The sequence below is a fragment of the Pongo pygmaeus genome, chromosome 6, assembly GCF_028885625.2.
Source record: "Pongo pygmaeus isolate AG05252 chromosome 6, NHGRI_mPonPyg2-v2.0_pri, whole genome shotgun sequence".
In the NCBI taxonomy this organism is placed as follows: Eukaryota; Metazoa; Chordata; class Mammalia; order Primates; family Hominidae; genus Pongo; species Pongo pygmaeus.
Window position 1 is genome coordinate 114,833,969 of NC_072379.2, and position 16,994 is coordinate 114,850,962.

Sequence of the window (16,994 nt, forward strand, 5' to 3'; positions counted from 1 at the left end):
AAATGAGTTCTGCATGCAGCTAAAATTGCCACAGGTTAACTTGGGGGCTCTTCAGATGCTCTTAAGGTGCTTTTTCTCATGTGCCCAGAGGGTCAAAGAAAGCCAGGCTATGAAAAAAGAAAGGATCAGAAATACAGAGAGAAGCAGAGATGCAGACAGAGGAAGGATTCTAAAAATTTTCAGTTCCTGTTTCCAGTCTCTTCCTGAAGTCCATTCTTACCCTTGAATTCCCCACGTCTTTATAATAAATTCCCCATTTTTGTTAAAGCCAGCTCAAAAGTATTTGTTATTTATAACAAAAAAAAGTCTTAACTATCAATAATAAAAAATTGAATGCCTGGTATAAATGTAGCATAGACCACCGATTATTTATAGAACCCTCTGAGTTTTAGCTGAATACCTGGTTGTTGAGGTAAAGCCTGCATTTCCCAGCCTCCCTTGCAGTTAGGTGTCACCCTGTGACTACGTTGAGTCTCACAGGATGTGAATGAAGGTCAGGCGTGTGACTTTGAAGTTATCTCCTTTAGACAAGAAGCCTGCCCTAATTTCCTCTTTTACAACTTCTCGCTAGCTGGATAATGGTGACCACTGGGACAATTGCCTTGAACCAGAGACAAAAATACATTTGAGAAGGACAGAGCCAATCTACCAACAAATGTACTGGTTGACCTTCAGGAGAAAAGATTCTACCAAGATCTTCAGACCACCTGCCTGACTTTGGACTATTCACACAAGAGAAAATAAACTCCTATCTTATCTGCACCTCTATACTATGAGATCTTTTTGATACAGAAGACCAGACTCCCCTAATCAATACAGAGAGGTTGTCACAACAGACCTTTAGAGAAAATGCAGAGTAAGCCAAGCAGAGGATATGAGGGTAATAATTCTCATTCCAGGACGAAAAGCTGAATGAAGCGCAGCATGAAAGAGACAAACATCAGTCCAGGGTTTCCCAGCTGGAAGTAGACAGAGAAAACATATTTAGTGAACTGAAATTGCTGAAGTCTAAATCAAGAAACTGAATAGACGTCTTTCCAAACTGAGTTCCGCACATCACCCCTTGCTGTGTATATGATTGATGCTCCTATAGGGAACTGCAGGATCCTAGCAATTAGAAAAGGATCTGGGAAGAGTCAGAGAAGTGAGGAAACACACTCTCCAGGTGCCTCCAGCAAGTCTCTGTCTCTACTCCTTCTGCAAACATATCACAATGCCCTTAATTATAATGTTTAGTACAGGTTTATGGGGAGAAGGGAAATCACAGAAGAGACTAGAGATGAAGGGCTCCCAGACATTCTTCCTCATCCTAGGTTTTTATAAACATCTATTGATTCTACTGACACTCAGCTATTAAGAAAAGGTAGAGCCTCACCGGGCGCAGTGGCTCACACCTGTAATTCCAGCACTTTGGGAGGCCAAGGCGGGCAGATCACAAGGTCAGGAGATCGAGACCATCCTGGCCAACATGGTGAAACCCTGTCACTACTAAAAATACAAAAATTAGCTGGGTATGGTGGCACACACCTGTAATCCCAGCTACTCGGGAGGCTGAGGCAGGAGAATCGCTTGAACCCGGGAGTCAGAGGTTGCAGTGAGCCAAAATTGTGCCACTGCACTACAGCCTGGCAACAGAGTGAGACTCCATCAAAAAAAAGCAAAACAACAACAACAACAAAAAAAATGAAACAAAGAAAAGGTAGAGCCTCAACACAATAAGAAATATCACTCATCTGGGTATTTGGATTATTAAACTGAAGTATTCACAAGGCATAACCCAAAGGTTACAGGTTTTGGCAAACTGAATCATGTTAACTGAAATCGGCAGGCAGTCCACTAAAATTTTGTAAGATTTGTGATTGTTAATTTTTTGTGTCTACTTGGCCAGGCTACAATGCCCAGTTTGTTTGGTCAAACACGGTCTAGATATTGGTATGGAGGTATTTTTTAATGTGATTTGCACTGACATTTATTATTTTTTTTAGAAATGGGCATCTCACTCTGTTGCCCAAGGTGGTCTCAAACTCCTGGGTTCAAACGCTCCTCCCACCTCCATCTCCCAAAGCATTGGAATTACGGGCATGAGCCACCATGCCTGGCCTCAACATTGACATTTACATCAGTAGACTTTGAATAAAGAAAATTAATCTCCATAATATGAGTGGGCTTCATCCAATCAGTTGAAAGCCTTAAGAGTAAAGACTAAGATTTCTAGAAGAAGCAGCAATTCTGCCTCAAGATTGCAGCATAGAATTCCTGCTTCAGTTTCTCATCTGTTGCCCTGCCCAGAAGATTTTAGATTCAAGACTGCAACATCAGTTCTTATCTGAATCTCCAGTTTGCCAGCCAACCACAGTCATGTGAGTCAGTTACCACTCTCTATCTCTCTCTCTCTCTCTCTCTCTCTAGATAAATAGATTCTGTTTCTCTGAAGAACCCTGACTAATATAGACTATACTGCTAGGAAAAATGCAATCCTAGCCAACTGTAGCAAAAAAGTAAAAGTAAATGCAAATAAAACTGTATTCTATAACAATCACCCCACCTTTTTCCTTTTACCTTAGGAAAGTTTTGATTTGTGAAATTATTCTTTTCACAAGAGTAAATTATTCAAACAGCTTGAGACTGGTTCCTCTTCTCTCCCTGAAAATTCACCTGTCCTAAATCTTTTCTCTTCCTTCCCAAATGACAGTCACCTTACTAATAATAAAATTCATGCTCATGAGAGAGTAAATTGATATCTACAAATCTCACCCCCACCCCTGAGCTATCTGATGACTTTGACTCCTGATTTTTCTGTCCCATGTGAAGTAGCTAAAACAGTCATCTCTAGGCCACAGATGAACAGAGGAGAAAAATCACTGGGTCATAAGGGGTCAGGCAGCACCCATCAATTCACAGCACAGAGACCACTTCCTTTGGTGCACACACATACAAGACCATAACCATTAGACTTACATCTAGCAGATGCTCTGAGCTCAATGAATTACAGGCAATTCTTAGAAGCCAGAGTATTTCTACACAAATACCAAGATCCTAGAAGCCAAAAAGAAACTTTTGATTTGTTGAGGGACCTAAGAGATACTATCAGGTCTCAAGGAGTTTCAGTTTAAGACATACTCTCAGGAAACTCAAGTTATTTTGGATTAACTTAGGTCCAGGTGCAGACTGAATCCACACACAAATGGACCTGAATTCTTCACTTACTGACTTAGAAATGTCCATGGCATCCACTAAAATCAGGTCATTCTAGAGCAGGCAAAACTTCTCAGACTGCTTATAAGTTAAAATGCCAAAACCCCTATAACAACAAATAAAGTAAGACTTTAAGATTCAAGTATGGTACATAATTAAAAATCAACTATCACTGTTTCCTTCATATTTCTGAACTCAAATTAAAACTGAGACGACAAATTCAAAGTAATAGACAAAGGTAAAACAAACACTGACAGGAAATGAAAGTTTGAATTCTGTTTCCAGCAATAATGGAAGACAAGTAATTAAGTGAAAAACCTACGAGTATAGTATAACCAATAATGTTAACTAGCAGTTTTAAAAATCATTTTGACACCTGTCTTGGCAAGGGAAGACAGTCAAGGAATTCCCCAACCAGCAGAAACATGAGCAACTGCAGATCTACAAAGACAAGTAAGTCTCAGAGTAGGAATTTGCCCGGGACTGCTTGCCAATCCCTGACAAACCAGAGTTCAAGACTCAATAAGTTTCCACTTGAGGGATGACAGGCAGAGTCCAGGACCTGAGTATAACAAAGAAAACCTACCAAAACCAGGACCCTCAAAAAAAGAGCATTATTGTCAGTGTCTGAAAGAAATATCCTTGCTTAGTGTCTATGGAGACACCTGCCTATTGCAGCTTTGCCTCTGAGTGGAGGGCAGAAAGAGGTTGGAGAAATTTAATGATCTTCAATTCCTAATCACAAGCCTCCATCTCAGGTGTCTAAGGCAAGAATTCACATCACCTATATGGTTCAAAATAACCTATTAGAAAATGCAGATTAAAGTGATCCAGGGTTGGTAGGATACACAGTTTCCTGACAAAAGGAACCCAAACCTTCTATAGACAAATTCACCTTAATACATACCTTAAGGAAGTCCCACAGTTAATGCTCTGAGATTGGCTCACAGTGAAAAGTCCACCAAATACCAAGGAACAAACAATCATGAGGGAGAATCAAGATTTAAACTAGTAACTGCCAAGTAAGGCCGTCAAAGATGGTTGCTTTTATAATAATCAGAAGAAGCCTACAAAATGAGTTTACCTGATATATGTAAATAAATAAAAGAGACTACTGAAAGTGCAATGAAGAAAGAAAATATTATGGGAGCTGACTAGACATATTTGAAAAAGAACAAAATAAAATTTTTTGAAGTGAGTAATGTGAAAACTAGAATTAGGAACTCAAAGTTTGGATTAAGCAACAGATTAGACAAAGATGAAGACAAATTTGTGAACTGCGAGACATATCTGGATAAGTTACTCAAAATGAAACACAGAGAATCAAAAGAGTGGAAAATATTAAAGTTAAAAGATGTAAAAGTAGAGATTCCAACATATATCTGTCTAATTAGAGTTTCAGAAATGGATGAGAAAAAAGATGTAGAAGAAATATTCACAAATATAATGACAGACATTTCCTAATATGATGAAAGATGCAAATCCTCAAATCTAGGAGGCTCAATATCTTTATCAGAATTATGTAAAAGAAACCTATACCTAGACATATTATAGTGAAAGTGCAGAATATCAAAGGCAAAGAGTTCTTAAAACATCCAAAAGGAAAAGACAGATTAGCTAAAAAGAACAATGATTTGACTAATGGATGATTTATCTTTATATATATATATTTTTTATTATTATACTTTAAGTTCTAGGGTACATGTGCATAACGCGCAGGTTTGTTACATATGTATATATGTGCTATGTTGGTGTGCTGCACCCATTAACTCATCATTTACATTAGGTATATCTCCTAATGCTATCCCTTCCCCCTCCCCCCACCCCACAACAGGCCCCAGTGTGTGATGTTCCCCTTCCTGTGTCCAAGTGTTCTCATTGTTCAATTCCCACCTATGAGTGAGAATATGCGGTGTTTGGTTTTTTGTCCTTGCGATAGTTTGCTGAGATGGATGATTTCTCAGTGACAATAATGGAAGAGTGGAAAGTAATAACTTCAAAGTGCTAACAAAAACGTAGCTGTCAACCTAGAATCTTATACCCTACGAAATTATCTCTCATTCAATCATTCACTCCATTTAACAAAAATATATTATGTACTTACTATGTGTTGGATAGTTGAGAATCCATCAGTGGATAAAATACACAAAAAATATTCCTGCTCCACTAGAGTTTACATTTTAATGGGGGGAACAGCCAATAAATAATAACTCTAATAAATAAGTAAAATATGCTGTGAAAAGAATGGACCCAGATAAAGGAAGTAAGATTGACAAGTAGCAGAGGTCTAAAAATTTAAATAGGGCTATTGGAAGAGAATTCATAAAGAAAGTGAGATTTAAGCAAAGACTTCAACTTAGTTAGGGGTTTCCTGCAAGAAAGAGTGTTCCAGACAGAGATAATAGACAGTACAAAGCCCTGTGGTCAGAGTATTCCAGAAACAGGAGGCCAATGTGGATGGAACCCAGTGAGCGGGGGCCAATTTAAGGACTTTGGCTTTTACTCAGTGAGATAGTAAATGAAAGAAGAGGAGCGAGTGAAGAGTTGACATGAATTTTAGCAGGATCACACTAACTGCTCTTTGAAACTATATAGTGCTATGGATGGGGTGAAGGGTGAGACAAAAGGGAAATCAATTAGGAGACACTGAAGTAATCCAGGCTCAAGATGAGGACGGTTTAGACCAGGGAACAGAATCCACGAACAGAGCAATGGAGTGGTGAGAAGTGGTTGTTTCAGAGCAGGGAACAGAAGCAGGAACAGAAGGAGTGAAGTGGTGAGAGGTGGCTGGATTCTGGATTTATTTTGAGTATAAAATGACAAGATTTCCTAATAGATTGGGCAAGAGGAGACTCTAGATCACTGAATTATTTTGTCCAAGATACTAGAAAAAAAGAAGGGATCTTTAACCTCCATTGCGGCTGTGGATGAAATAGCTTCAATAAGAAGAGGGAAGACATCAGCAATTTTGTTTGGACATGTTGAGTTTGAAACATCTATTAGACATCAGTGTGTAGATGCAAACCAGAAGTTGGACAATTTAGTCAGGAGCTCTGGAGAAAGGTTTTTCACTATAGATGTAAATCTGCGAGTCATTCACATAGGGTCGCTAATTAAAGGCACAACACTGGATGAGATCATCAAGAGAAGGACTGTAGATACAGAAAAAAAAAATGGCCGAAAGACTAATCTCTGAGAAACTTTAAGTGATCAGGGAGATAAGGGTAAATGGATCCAGAAAGAATGATTGATAGGGTAAAAAAGAAAACCGAAAGAAGTATGGTGTATCCAGTTAAAATCTTTGAAACTGACAAAAATGGCTAAGCATCCAACTTAATGAACTGAGAAACAGAACAGCAAAATCGCCTCTCAAAAAGGATGAAAAAATAATTATTAGAGCTGAACTCAGTAAAAAAAATGCAAATATAAAGTTAAAACCATCAAAAAAGTTAGTTATTAGAGAAATAACAAAAATAACCTCCAGCAAAGTTGACCAAGGGGAATAAATATAATTCACAAATACATAATGTATGGAATGAGAGGGAAGACACAGGAAGGGGAACATCACACTTCGGGGACTGTTGTGGGGTGGGGGGAGGGGGGAGGGATAGCATTGGGAGATATACCTAATGCTAGATGACGAGTTGGTGGGTGCAGCGCACCAGCATGGCACATGTATACATATGTAACTTACCTGCATGTTGCGCACATGTACCATAGAGTCTAAAGTATAATAATAATAATAATAATTTTTAAAAAAGATATTAAAAACAAGTTTATACCAATAAATTTGAAAACCCAAATGAAATTAAGAAATCACCAAAGACATAAATTATTAGTACGGAATCAAGTAAAAGCAGAAAACTATTATGGTCTTATTAAGGAAATTTAACCAATAGTTTAAAATCTTCCCAAAGGATAACCCAAGGCTTCTATAATTTTATAAGGAGAATTTCACAAAAATTAATGGAAGAGATTATTCTGATATTATAAAAACTCTTTCAAAGTTTTGAAGAAAAGAAATTGTATTCCTCAATGTATTTTTATTGCCTGCAGTAAGTACACAATGGAGAAAATTAGTCTCATTGATGAACAGAGATTTTGCTAAAATATTTATTAGCAAATGAAAACCAGCAATATACAATTAAAATAATAACTCATAAAAAGTAAAGTTTATTTCTGGCTTAAATTTGCTCCCATTGTCCCAACTCCTGCATTCCACATCCAACTAAACAAAACAAAAACCCTTATTTTTCAGCCTTTTCTCCTGAGATCAGACAATAAAGAACTCTGAGACATTAAGTGTTCATCACTGGACTCAGCTATTAAACATTATTTCTTCATGTAGTTTGTCTTGACTCTAGGCAATGGGGCATCCATGTGGTAAACTCCTTTACAACAGTCAACATAAAACCAAATGGAAATTTGACAAAACCAAATATCCTTTCTCCTCCCTATCTTGTTTCTCCACCAAGTAAATTCTGAAATTGAGAAGTTTGTTTCTGTTGGCTTTTAACCTCCAAATACTTACATATTCCAAAACACCAACATCTTTTTCACACTTAATCTAAAATTAACTTTTAACAACTATAAAAGTACAGTTGTTATGCTTTGTTTGCTATCATAGTTTTACTACTAGTCTTGTATTTCTTACTCAAAATTGCTCAGTGTTAATCAGAAGACCTTACTTCTGTTTAAGCTCCTCTTCTTTGGGTGGTGGAACTATAAGTGCCCATTCTCAACTTCACTCTATTTTCAGGATTTTCAATGATATGCAAGAATTATTTTTACAATAGAAAAACAAGTTATTTAGTAAATTTTAGAATTCAGGGAATAAATTGCATTATAACAGCTGGGACATCCAACACAATATTGAATACATGTAACGACACTGGACATTCTTGTCAGTTTTATTTTGGAGAAACTAGAACTATAATTCAATGGCATTAAAAAAATAAAATAAAAACTATGACCTACCTTCCTGCTTGACAAGCAAACCACCACAGTCACACGGTTATATATCACATGGTTGGGGATATTAAGGAAAAACAACAGCAACAACCCCGGCACCTACTCTTCAAATAAAATGCTTGCATTTTTATTGTCACATTGTTTTCTCGCAGAGTGTATAGTTAGGGGAATGCTATTTTAATATTATTCTAAAGGAAGTGAAACTAACACTTAAAGATTCATAAGAAGAGTTTTCATGTTCTTATATTAGCATTCAGAGGTAGAGTAAGGGTGATTGGAAGGCATGTGAGTGTGACTCAAACCCACATCATATTTGTTTATATTAAAATAATGCCTTCCTGATATATGGCTTTATCCGGAATCAAAGTGCTAAACATTAATTTTCGTATGCATCCCTCTTTAATGAGTATAATTAATGTAAAATCAGGATTTGGAGTTCTAAAATTATGAATTCTAAACATAATTTAAACATAATTTTATCCAAACCACAGTATTCTCACTGGTCTCCTTTAGAAAGAATGCAGTGCACTGTTAGTGAGTTTTTCTGGCATTTCACATGCTTAATCAGTAGCATATGAAAATAAAGAAATGTGTGAGAAAGTCTGAATTTCTTTTAAAAGAATGATTGATCAATCTTAAATTCAAAATAGATTTCTTGTAACATTAATCTAAACATAGAATATTTTCTTTGATATTATGTCAGAATTATTATTTATTTTTTTTTTTGAGATGGAGTCTCACTCTGTCACCCAGGCTGGAGTGCAGTTGCACGATCTCAGCTCACTGCAACCTCTGCCTCCTGGACTCAAGCAATTCTCCTGCCTCAGCCTCCTGACTAGTTGGGGCTACAGGCACCCACCACCACACCAGGCTAGTTTTTGTATTTTTAGTATAGATGGGGTTTCACCATGTTGGCCAGGCTGGTCTTGAACTCTTGTCCTCAAGTGATCCGCCCACCTCGGCTTCCCAAAGTGCTGAAATTACAGGCATGAGCCACTGTGCCCAGACCTAGCTGTTGAAATTTTTATTCTTCTGTTGGATTTTTCTTCTTCTCCTTGTAGTAGGGTTTGTTTTTGGTTTTTGGTTTTGGTTTTTTTCCAAAATAAGAACTTGTTACAATGGAATTTTTTTTTTCATTCAACAGGACAAATATGCTTATCTCTTAGTATTATTATAAAAATTTTTATATTTGGGAGATTTACATTTTAATGGGTGAAATAATGCATGGACATATCTAGTCTCAGATAATATGAAGTGACAGATTTAATTGGTTTATAAAATACTACTGAAACTTGAATTGATTTGTTTCACTGGGTTAAATATTTGTTTTCCATCCATACTAATTCAGGAAGCACCTTGGATGTAAACAAAGATAACATTTCTGGAAGATTTTTCATTTCTTCCCAATACAGGAAGTAGAATAGTTTAAACAAATATAAATCTCTCTGTGACCACTTTTTCTCAAAAAAAAAAAAAAGGTAGTAAACCCTTTCTTATTGAGGGTGCAGAGTAATACTCATCTCTCCAAGTACACCTATATTAAACTTTGAATTAATAAAAAAGTGGTATTTAGGAGCAATTTGCGTAAAAGGTTTAGTTCAGTTAAAAAATGTCAAGGACTCCCATTGCCAGCCGAGATAGAAGAACAAGGATTATATTTACCCTCATACCTTAAACAACTAAAAAGTCAAAGAAAACATATGAAACAATTTTCCGACATGGAACAACAGGCACCACAGAAGCATGATCTTGATAGAAGAAAATAAATTAGGGAATAAACCCAAGAAGAGGGAATCTAAACAGAGTCCAGTGTTCTTTTTGAATTGAGAAGACAGAGATGAGAATTTGGGAGGCTCAATGCAGTTAGAATTTGCAGGGCAGAGTTTACCAAAGTAAAAAGAGCTGCAAAGAAAAGAAGCTCCTGAGATCTGCAGAGGGTTCCCCTAGAGTCTTCAAGCGGGTACTGATCAGGGCATGTGTGTAAGCAAACTACGTGAGACCAGGCAATGACTGGAAAGGAGCAGAAGGAGCAATTTCCAGAAATCACATAAAGCTGGGAATTGTTATTTCCAAAAGCCAGAGGGGAGAAATATTGTATTACACAGGACATGCATCAAGAAATGTACTCAGAATCGTATTGCCTTAGTAATGGAGACAAAACCAGCCTCCTCTGGTTCCACCTAGCAAAGTCGAAAAAGTAGTTGTGAAAGGATAAATATGTTTCCGAGCAACTTAATTGCATCCTAGAGCAAAGCTCAAAAATATTTTCTTAAAAAAATACTAAAAATTCCATAAGCTCACAATGGTTGATATCCAATCAAAAATTATTAGGCATGCAAGAAATTAGGAAAATATGACCAATGAGAGGGAGAAAAATCATTCAACAAAAACTGACCAGTGAATGATGCAAATGACAGAGATAGTAAAAGCACATTAAAACAGCTACTATGACCCCACACCATATGTTCAAGAAGGTAGAGGAAAGCATAAGCATGTTGAGGCGAGCCATAAAAGATATTTTTAAAACCTAAATCTAAGTTATAGAGGAAGAAAGTACAATGCCTTAAATAAAAATTATACTGGACAACATAAATCCCAGCCTGAAGACTGGAAAAACTTGCAATCAGGAAATACCAACAGGCTGGACAAATAGCAATGACATCCCTTATCCTTTGAGCAAATTAGGTTAGGCAGTGGTGGCGATGTTGTGGGTGTTTTTGTTTTGTTTTGTTTTGTTTTGTTTGAGACAGTCTCGTTCTGTTGCCCAGACTGGAGTGCAGTGGCACAACCTCGGCTCACTGCAATCCGCCTCCTGCGTTCAAGGGATTCTCGTGTCTCAGCTTCCTGAGTAGCTGGGATCTACAGGCATGAGCCACCATGTCCGGCTAATTTTTGTATTTTTATCAGAGACAGGTTTTTACTGTGTTGGTCAGGCTGGTCTCAAACTCCTGACCTCGTGATCCACCCACCTCGGCCTCCCAAAGTGCTAGGATTACAGCGTGAGCCACCATACCCAGCTGGTTATTTTTAACTTCTTTGTTGTCACAGTTGTGGTTATTGCTTTCTGTTTTGCATTCCTCCTCAGATCATTCACTTTACCAGTAGTAATTAACAATAATTGGACAAAGAGGTAAAAAAAAAGCTCTTCCTTCCTTTACTATTAGCAAACCAAATAAAATGTATAATGAAGTAAAAATTTTAAACCACTAGGTAAGATTGGAATGAATTGGACACTGCATAAAAAAAAGATTAGGAAAGTTAAAGAAACAGCAACAGAAATTGTTGGACAAAATTAAACAAAGACAGAAAAAGACTTAAAAAATTAGGAGGACACCAGTGAGCTGTGAGATAACTTCAAGTGGCCTGATAACACAGGTAACTGGAATCATAGAAAAAGGAAGAAAACAGAAAAGTGTCCCCAGGTTTTAAAATCTCATGTCTGTGACCCATCTCTTAAAGCAGGGGATTAGATGAAATTGTAAGGAGAGAAGAGTGATTCTGCTCTTAGTGGTAAAGTACACAGGGCCAGCTAACCATTGTCTTGAAACAGACATTAAGAGGACTGTTCTTTAATTTTAGTTATGCATCTTGAGCTCAATGGCCATTCTTCAAATGATACTAGTCTTCCTATTCCTTATAAACATCCTCCCAAGTTGATATATGTACTGGGTGACCTATGAAATGAGAGGGTGAGATGCATAAAACACTCCAGGCTTAGAGAGAAAAGAATTTTTCCAGGCTCTGAAACTGTCGATTTCAAATGCACCTCCTTTTCTTTCTCTCTTTCATCTCCATTCCTCACTTTCTTCAGATAGAGTCTTTACTATCTCCTGGTATATCACTGAGCTCCTATTCAAAATCATTTTTGAAGGAGTACGTAACTAACATGTACTCCTTCAAGAGTTTCATAACTCTTGAAAGCATGGTAGGAATGATGGTATTCATTCAGGTATATTTTTATTTATTTAAAATCTTCTATGGGTTAGATGCTATGAAATGGACTGGGAATATATATTAATGAACAAGGCAGATACATTCCTGATCCATGGAAATTACAGACTGCCTAGAGAGACTGGCATTGCACTTATAATAGCATTAATAAATATATAATTCTTTAAAATACTTGCATCTTTAAAGTACCTTTAAGTATCTTTAAGATACTTTAATATTTGCATCAGCCTAATTCTTTTCTCCCAGGTTCTGTTTTATTATCACAAGACACCAGATATATCCCTGCAAACTCTATCTTCCGGAATTTTTTGCCAACTGACTTCCAGTTTGGTTTGGCCAATAAGAGGCATTGGTGCAAGATTAGAAGGTAGTAGGAGGGGAGAAATCATGGATCTTCCTGTCTTGGATATTAATTCTTCTCTCTTTGTTTTGTGGTGGTATCTCCGAAAGGGACTGGAAACCTTTCACAGGGGTCCCAGCCTTGGCCCTGATTTTTCCTCTTCTGCCATACTATCCCTTGCCGAATTTTCCTCTTTGGTTGTTCTAGCCCCTGCTATGCACCCCCAGAAGTAACAAATACACTCTTAGTCTCTGAGTTACCTCTTTTTCAGTTATTGCTTTCAATGCTTTCACCAGTTGTGTAACCAATTCTCTTTACTAGATTCACTCTCCTTGAAAGACCTAGTACGATTTCTGTTTCCCTGACTGAAACACATCATTCTGATGAATGCTACATATGTGGTCCAATGAACATACAAATGGGAGATCGAATCTATTCTGAGGAATTAGAGATAGCTTTCTTAAAGAACTAATATTTAAACCAAGAACTAGAGAGTGAATAGAAATTAGCTAAGGGAAAGGAAGCAACCACAGCCACGTGATCAAACATCACATTTATTTAAGATATCAAAGGACTATTTTACAAAAGGCAATTTCTCGCCACGCTACAGTTGACATATTTCCATGTCGTACTTCTTACTGTGCCATTGGGCCTACAGCAAACCTGCCAGTATCTACCTCAGGTGGCTAACTCAAAGGTTTTTTGTTTTTGTTTTTAAAGTTGATCCCATTAAACTCAGGCACATTTTGCTTTCTACCAACTTCGATGTCTTTGCAGTGCCAGGAAAAAAAAAAGAAAGAAAACATTTCCAGGGAGAAATGTCCAGCTGTGAATGCTCTTATGCACTTGCTTTTAGCAGCATCTCCAAAACATGGTCCTCACTTGCCATCCTCAGGCCACATGTTTAATCAGGACTGTTAACATGTCAAAAAGATTAGGTTGGCTGACTGAATGACTGCTTCTATCTTTCTGTCTTTTTTATAACATTCTTTGTCATGGGGCTGCCTAATTATTAAGATCTACTTTACCAATAAAATTAAATGCCCTGTTTTTCCCCAGCTCTCAGATCAGCTTTACTGATTTTCTTTTTCTTTTGTCCCCAGTATGGCTCAGCACAGCACCTTTACTGATCCTTTGATACTTTATGCATTACAGAGTTTGGGGCATAAATTTTGATTTTTAAAAAATATTGCATTAATATATTATTAATCTTGATTTCTGAGTTTTTTTGGTTTTGTTTTTGTTTTTTGTATTCCTTTAAATTTTGTACCTGAGGCAAGTGCTTCATTCTCCTGGCCCTGGTCCTCATGCTGAAGGAGTCCTGGTTACTCCCTTAAAGAATCTTAGCCTGTGCTGAGAGCAGAGTGGGACACTTATGTCTACACTGCCTCAGAGGCTCCCAGCCATTGGAAAGACAGAAACAGCAGGAGGGAGAGAGGGATTTCATTCTCTTAAATCACATTCGAAGACAGGTCATGGAGCATTCTTGCAGCAGAGCATGGAACGTAAACAAATTTGAATATTAGATACAATTATTTCTGAAACATTTGTCTCTAAAAATATGTATCATGGGTATCAAATAGATTCTAAGATAAAAAATCTATTTTAAAAAAATAAACTTCATATCAGTCCTACTTCTAAGATTATAATCAAACCACAATTAGCAAAAGACATTAAAAACATAGGGAAACAAGATATTACAAACCAGAGAAATAATTTATTTCATGTAGGCTTCTCCATAACTACACCCATCCTCAGCCTTGAATCTTTTCTTGCAATTTGGCCACATTGAAATGGCTTGTGTGTATTTTAAGCTATCTATTTTTCTGTGTGTGTGATTCTTTAGAATTTCTACTTGACTTCTCAAGGGCTTGCTTTTACAGTTCCTAGATGTAGTCTACAAATATGCCATCTTCCATATCAATGTTAACAGGCCTCCATTTAATACAAATGAGCCCAGAACGTGAGGCTCCTAATGTTTTCTTGTTTGTACATGGTAAAGGCATTCATACCTTCATCTCCTCATCTCCTAAATGAAGGTTTTGGACTAAATGGCCATTAACATACTTTGCCATTTTCACATCCTGTGATCAAATAATTCTGTTCCACATATACATTTCATACCATATGGAAGGCTTAGCTTAAGCTGACCTTATTGGTACTTTTTTTTGTCTTACCTTTTGTTTAATACTGAATTTTATTTTGAAATAACTACAACTAAAATGGAGCACTTGGAAAATGATTTGTGGACTTCCAATCACAGTAAGAGTTTTGATTTCATACATTAGGCCTCCGATGATCTTTCCCATACTCTCTTATGTTCTGTTTTAAAATTTTATCCTTCTTTTATCATATTCCCTAAAATTTTCCTATATCTCAATGCTTTGATACTTCCACACGCAGAAGAGTGAAAGCATAGCACTGCTCACATTTATTAACAAGCATTTATTTTTCCTTTGCCCCCTCTTTCTTTCCCACTTTTTTTCTCTATTCTCTTTTCCTTTGTCTTTCTTTGACTCACTTTTCCCATTTTCTCCTTTCCTCCTCTTCTTATTTTCACTTATGACAGTTAACATGGTCCTAGATGTTCCAAAAAAAATAAATAAGCAAGCACAAATAACATTACAAATTGAATTTTATTCAACAGTTAAGTTACGCATACTAAATTTGATGCATATAGAATAACACAATAAGGAAAACGTATTCCAAAACTGAAATGGGTTTGTGATTATAAATAGTATGTGGTGACTGAAAGTAAGTTTAGTAGGGAATGAGCAGTCTTGGGAAAAATGGAAATCAGGATTCTAAGGGAAATCAAAAAATAATATGTTGAGTGTGGGGCTAGGAAGTGATAGGAGACGAATAGATGCAAAAATGCCCACATTATCTTTAGCTCTTTTTAGGGAAGTTGGACTCCTGACAACTCTTCTAACTGTTGCCTTCCCTTAAAAGCCTTCCCTAGGCATCCCCAAATTCCATGGTCCAGGCCCACTTTGTTTTCTCACCTGTATTCTAATACAATCACACACACAACTTTTGTCACACCGAAGATACTCATTCACTTGCACATCTGCTGTCCTGCTTCCCACTAAACACCAGTCCCCTGGAGGACATGGCTGTACATTATTCGGCTTTGAATTTGAAATCTGGCACATATCAGACACCTATCTTCAAATTCTCTGTCCCCCGTTTACGATTCATGCAGATACACACAATATTTCTTTTAATATTTCGGAGCCACAATCTCCTTATTTGTAAAATTAGGAAAATACTACCCTTTACTGTATTATTCTATATGCATTGAATTAAAACAAAATAGATAGGTTTGAGCTTTCCTTAAAAACTGAAGAACTATCCAAACTTCTGTTTTTGAAAGCTTAACACATTTTGGAAGAGGCCTTCTCTGAGCATCCTATATTTGTCACCTAAATTTTTTCAATATAATGCTATGAAAGAGGTTTCTGGTCCATTTTCGAGCCTATAGAGTCTTTTTTAATGATTATTTCTCTTTTTTCTCCCTCATCTTCAATAAGTAATATCAGCTAAAACTCTTTGTAGCTTTAAATGAGCATTACGGACAAGAAAAGAAATACCTAAACTGAGCAAGCCAAATTATTTAGTTGTGAAAAATTATGCAAACATCTGAAGCATGAATTCCCTCTTCTTGTCAGCTTTATGTAATTTAAGCAACTAACCATATCTCTAGCCAAATTTAACAAGCTCACATCTTAATTATGCTCACTAAGCCATTTATTTTTCTATTTTCTCAAAATTCTGGCACAATTCTCAAAACAGTGAAAAGTGTGCTGATGAAAATCAATGATATCCAAAGGAAAAAATTTAATGTTCTGAGGTACAAAAATATCTTATGAAGTTTGGTTGTGCTCTCCTTGCTTAAAGTACATAATAATGGATAAAATGTTAGGCTTTTTCTTTCTTTTGCAATAGCATATTACTATAAAAATGTGATACTAGGTCCCATTATAATAGCACAAATCCTATTTTGTAGTATTTCACAAATCCTAATTTAATATGTGAATTGAAGAGGACATTTTCTTATTATATTTGCTTTTGTTTTTGATATTTGCTCATATTAAAAAGATGAAGTAACAAAAATTTACAAAAATTTCTTCATTTTTGTCCCTAAAAGATTATAAAATGTTTTGCTAATTTATTTATTATATAATTTGTCATGCTTCAAGCAATAATGAAAATTAGTTTTACAAATATGAGTTTGAATAACTTGTGTTTTATACCATTCATATATAGTTCAACTGACTCACAGTTTTTATATGTAACTTAACAGTTTTTATACGTAAATAACTCACTTTACTTAACGAGCTATCTGAAATAGGATTCAACATGATACAAGAAATAATAAGTCACAAGTGTATTTACACTGATAATCAGAAATAAACGTCTCACTTTTACTAAATTATGAAATTCAAATTTATGTATGCCCTACTTTAAGAACATAGAATTTACAAAATTTCAAATTTATGAAATATATTTTTATCAAAAATATACTTTATAATCA

General features: G+C 36.2%; 1 protein-coding gene across 5 annotated transcripts in view; it reads right to left on the minus strand.

Moving 5' to 3' along the window:
- The window catches only part of TFEC (transcription factor EC), a 273,116-nt gene that overhangs the window by 202,820 nt on the left and 53,302 nt on the right, over positions 1–16,994 (minus strand). Inside the window, exon 1 of one of the 5 annotated variants that reach the window (XM_054495506.2) lies at positions 8,173–8,303. The exons of 2 other annotated variants lie outside the window; for them this stretch is intronic. The gene's annotated coding sequence lies outside the window, so the exon portion shown is untranslated. Of the gene's footprint in view, positions 1–3,207; positions 3,295–8,172; positions 8,304–16,994 lie in introns of those variants that run through there. 2 more of the 5 variants (XM_054495509.1, XM_054495508.1) reach the window with 2 other exon arrangements.